Raw genomic sequence first — 6,000 nt, 5'->3', positions numbered from 1 at the left:
ACTTAGGTGCCGTTTGGTAACACTTACGTTTTTAGTTTTCTGTTTATATTTACAAAAATTTTAAAAACTCAAATAAAAACTTGTTTGGTAAAATTTTTGATTTATAAATCAGTGGTCTCAGTTTATAAATTTAGCTAAAAAATGAAAATACAAAAAATGTGTTTTCATTTTGAGTTTTCAGTTTCTTTTTTTTTTTTACCACTCAACACTAGCCACCACCCGCCACTATTTTCCACCACCGTCTTCCGCCACCACCACCCACCACCCAACCCCCCACCACCACCACCCACCACCCACCTGCCATCCACCTACTACCACCCACCACTCGCCACTACCATCCACCGCCCGCCACTACCACTTACTTGCCATCACCATTCACCACCCACCTGCCACCACCATCATCCACCACCTGCCACCACCAGCCACCCACCCCCACCAGCCACCTGTCACTCACCCGCCACCACCACCCACTACCCACCACCACCACCACCACCACCCACCTGCCGCCGCCACCACCACCACCCATTCGTTACCACCTATCACCCGCCACCTTCACCCACCCACCCACCCACCCACCACCACCACCACCACCATCCACCACCCACCTGCCACCCGCCACCGTCACCCACCCATCCACCCTTACCACCAGCCACCACCCGCCATCCGCCACCCACCTGCCACCACCCGCCACCATCACCACCACCACCCACTCGTTACCACTCGCCACCATCACCCACCCACCAACCATCACCACCCGCCACCACCACCCACTCGCTACCACTCACCAACCGCCACCGTCACCCATCCACTCACCACCACCACCACCACCAGCCACCGACCCGCCACCACCACCCACCACTCGCCACCACCACCACCACCACCCACTCGCTACCACCCGCCACCATCACCCACCCACCAACCACCACCCACCACCATCGGCTACCCACCACCCGCCGTCACCACTTTTCACCACCGTCTTCCACCGCCACTTGCCACCACTCGTTATTTCTCACTCTTTTTCATATTTTAAATTTTTTTTAAACATTTTGTCAATTACCAAACGCATTTGTAGTTTATGTTTTTTTAAAAATAAACAAAAAATAAGCAAAAATCAATTTATAAAATTTTTGTAAATATAAACTGAAAACGTAAACGTTACCAAACACACATTTAGGATCTGGCTAATAAGTACTCTTAAGGTATTAGTAAAAGACAACAAAAAAAACAAAAAAAAATTGAAATATACACAACATTTTTTACTAAATTTATTATACTTTTACTCAAATCAATACACTTTTTAATAATTTTATATATTTTAAAGACACTTTATATATACTTTCCAACATTAAATAATGGATACGGGACACTTACTAGTATTCATCTTTATCTTGTATCTATAATTTAATATTATTATATTAATAATCTTCTCAATTAATTTTGTTAAATTTTAATTTAGGAAAAAAAAAATGCGCTGTAGCTCGAGTTCTTAAGGCTCAAGTGGCCTGAAAAGTGAAATTTTTTCTCTCGCCTCTCTGTTTGTTTCATCTCGTCTCCTCTTTATCTCTATTCTTCGAAACAAAAAAGCATCCAAACACTCTCATTCAACATATTTGGATTTGATTTTGTTTGATTTGAGTTTTGATTTTGATTTGTGGCTGTGGGTCACTATTGGTATTGGTGTCCATAACCATGCCTCTGAACTGCGTGTATATATATATATATATATATATATCAGTGTGACAACATTTGGAACCAACCCTCAAATATTATTTTCTCAAAAAGCTCAAGTGCTTGGTGTCCACAACTATGAATTGCCAACCCTCTAATCAAATAAATATTAAAAAAACTTGGTTGGCTAGCAGTTTCTTTAGCCAGTTAGCAGTTTCTTTGTCTGGCCAAATGGATTTTTGGCTAGCTGGCTATGTTATTATTATTCAAGCGTTGTTTTTAACTATCTTTATAATTATTAATGAAATTTTTCTTTGCTGATAAAAAAAAAAAAATTGTTAATGAGTTTTGATAGAAGAGAGAGAGAGAAAAGAAGAAGAAAAAGGACAGAGAGAGAATCAAACCATCACAACTGCACAATTGCGATTCCACCTTTCTTCTTCAATCACACCATTTTATCATTAAACAAACAAATCAAACCAGCCCAACTGTTTATTTGTTCCACAAAATAGTTTTGCTATTTTGCTATTCTTTTTTTTTTTTTTTTTTTTCTTTCTTTCCAGTGGATCTAAGGTCTCTGTCTCTATCTTTGCAATTGTTAATAGGATGAGAGGGATGAGCGATTTTACGAGCCTGAGCTGCTTCGAGAGAGATAAGAGGAGCTGCTTTAGTTTTGGGTTTGAATAGAGAAGAGAGAGAGAGAGAGAAGATAAAGGAAAAAATAGGGAAATGAAGAACAGAGGGGAAAAAATGGGTACCAAAACGACATCGTTTTGGCATCTGGAGCCATTAGGGTCAGGGAATGTTTGGTAAAAATAGGCATGAAAAAGTTTGAGGTTTTTAGCTAAAATAGTAAAAAAAGACAAAATAAGCTAAAAAATTAATAAGATAAAATATCACATTCAAATCATAATTACTAGTAATAAATCCGTGCTATGCACAAGATTGATTTAATAATTCATAAATTTTATTAATGCATTAATTTCTAAGTTAACTCATAAAATTATAATCATAATGTATAGAGATCATCTTTCCAAATTTCATAAGTAAAAATAATATTTCAAAGCAAATATTTCTAAAATATTATAATCATCCAACTGATAAATTTTTCTTGGAATAATCAATTTGATACCTAATGAAAATATCTATAACAACAATAAATAAAATGTTTCTCAATGAACCTAATGTCTAAAACATATATGTGCTTAAAAAAACTAATAATAAAAATGTCATAAATCAAATCTATTTATATTCGATAAATTAAAACTCAGTAGATGTCGCTCACTATGTCCAAATATCTCAAAATGTACCTCTAAAATAAAATTTAAAAAAAGGGGGAAAAAGTTTTAATATTTTTTTGTTATCATTTTTTACATACAAACAATGGAGAATATAATGATTTTCACATATCATCAAATTTGCAAAATGTAACAATGGAGAATATAAAGTTTTTCTAAGAAAAGATGGGTAAATGAGATGAAAGAGAATAATATTAATAATATTACACTAACCTTGTAATGATTTTCGCAGATCATGAAACTTGCAAATGTAATAATGAAGAAGATAAATTTTTTTGAGAAAATATGGGTAGATGAAATGAGAGAGAATGATTGAATTTGAGTATAATATGGAATAAACTGAATATAGAAACATGTGTGGGAAAGTTGTAGGAGTTATGAGTATGGATGAATTATTTTATTATTATTTTATATTTTATTTGTGCAAATAAGCTTTAAACATGTGATAGGATAAACAAATGTAACAATGAAGAAGATAATTTTTTCTGAGAAAATATGGGTAGATAAGATGAGAGAGAATCATTAAATTTTGTGTGGAAAAGTTGAAAATATGGGTAGATAAGATGAGAGAGAATCATTAAATTTTGTGTAGGAAAGTTGTAGGAGTTATGAGTGACAGATATGAATGAATTATTTTATTATTATTTTATATTTTATTTGTGCAAATAAGCTTTAAACATGTGATAGGATAAACAAATGTAACAATGAAGAAGATAAATTTTTCTGAGAAAATATGGGTAGATAAAATGAGAGGGAATGATTAAATTTGAGATGGAATAACAACAATGATAGAGACCACTAATTTTGGAGCTCTAAAAAGATCACTAATGACATGGCACTCAATAAAAAAAAAAAAATACAACATCAAGGCCAAAACATCAAATCATTCCTGGTGGGGCCCACTGCCACATCATTAGTGATAGCACTAATTAGTACTCTCACTTATTTTCCGATGGAATAAATTGAATACAGAAACATGTGTGGAAAAGTTATCGGAGTTATGAGTGACGGATATGGATGAATTGTTTTATTATTATTTTATATATATTTTTTTTTTTGTACAAATAAGCTTTAAACATGTGATAGGATGAACGTGGGAGTTTGAACATGCCAGAGGATAGACGTGTGGAAAATAAGTCTAGCTGGTCGGAGTGGATTTGGGGTCACTGCTGTGGTAATGGCACAACGGTGATTGTTGTGTTATATTTTGTGATGTATTATGGGTTTATTTTTATGATCTGAACCGTTCATTTTGTAGAATTTATTGAGTACTTCAAGCCTACCAAAAATCATATTAATCGGATATCAACAACTATATGATCGAATTGCATATTTTTATACTATTTTTCAAAAGAAAAACTTCTTGTTTGTTTTTTTGGTTATCAATCATATAGTTATTAGTATCCGATTAATATGATTTTTGGTAGGTTTAAAGTACTCAACAAACCCTACAAAATGAACGGTTCAGATCATAAAAATAAGCCCATAATACATCCCAAAATGTAGCACAACAGTCACTGTTGTGCCATTACCACAGCAGTGACCCCAAATCCGGTGGGAGTTGGGATAAACATGAGAGTTTGAACATGTGAGAGGATAAATGTATGGAAGAGAAGTGAGAGTTTTTTTTTAATAACCTTTTATTTTGTTGATAGCCCGTGAGAAGATAGAAAAAGAGCTATACACTAAAAAGAGAATTGCCGTCTGTTTTTAAAATTATTAGGATTTGAGAATATTGAATTTTGAAAGCTTTTGAGACGATACTACATTTGGTTATTTGGTTACTAGTGACAACCCGTGCTATATACACGAGAATGTATAATTTATTATACTTATTTTTTATTATAAAATAAAAAATTCTTATAAATTTAACATAAAATAAGGAGTTATAACTAACAAAAATTTTGAATATGATAACTATCTAATACCTAAGTTCATACATTCATTGTTTCCATAAATTTGTCATTTGAAACATTGATTATAAAATTATCTTAGTCCAAGTAGGTTATTTAGCAGCATGAACTATATTTCTATTGGATATTATTATAGCTTTAAAAACAAAGAATGTAAAAGTGGGTACTATTACAAATAATGTAAAAATATAAAAATGAATACAGCCTAACCAATTGTGACATTGTTAACGGTTGAATGCAACTCGAATCTTAAACGTAGAGTTTGAACAAAACTATATACCCAATATACAAACACTAAAAAAACTTGATGGTATGTTAGAATATCTAGCTGAAGTGTGAAGCATTTGAAAAATAAGATAGAAATGAAATTGGAAATCATTATCAGATAGAAATAAATTTGAAGATAATTATTAGATTAAAGATTAAAATAAATTAAAAAAGGAATCATATGAAAAATAAAATAAAAATAAAGTTGGAGATAATGATAGGATTGGGGATAAAAAAAATTTTAAAAAGAAGAAATAAGAAAGAAAGATAAATGAAGATACTGGAGAATAAAAAATTAATAAAAAGAGATAAGGAGTCTTAGATAATAAAAAAAATTAAAAGTAAAAATTTAAAATAAAAACAATATTAAGAGAAAGAAATGTTTTTTATTGGCGAAAAATAAGGATGACAAAAAATTAAAAACATAATTTTGAGAGAGCGACATGTAAGAAATAGAATCTTAACTCTGATAAGAATTGAGAATTTGAAAGTTTTAGAGAACATACTATATTTGTTTATACAAATAGTATAGATATATACATAGGTAAAAAGATAGATATCAAATCTAAGTAAAGATAAAAGTAAAATAAACATCCTACAAAAAAAGAAGAGAGAAATGTGAGAATTCGGTTGCTGATAATCAAAATTTTAAAAAGATAAGATATTTATGAGTGATTATATATGAGTAGAAGATAATTTAATATTGTTTGTTTTATCAAAATAAAGGCATATATATTTTATTGAATAGTGGCAAATAAATTTACTTTTTTAATAAATTTTTAATAGAATAAAAGATATTTAATTTTTAAATTGCATGCTTGATGATGATTTTTTCAAAATAAAAAATACATTGA

The sequence above is a fragment of the Camellia sinensis genome, chromosome 2 (genome assembly GCF_055761805.1).
Source record: "Camellia sinensis isolate YWXY chromosome 2, ASM5576180v1, whole genome shotgun sequence".
Classification (NCBI taxonomy): Eukaryota; Viridiplantae; Streptophyta; class Magnoliopsida; order Ericales; family Theaceae; genus Camellia; species Camellia sinensis.
Note: the sequence above shows the minus strand (reverse complement) of the source record.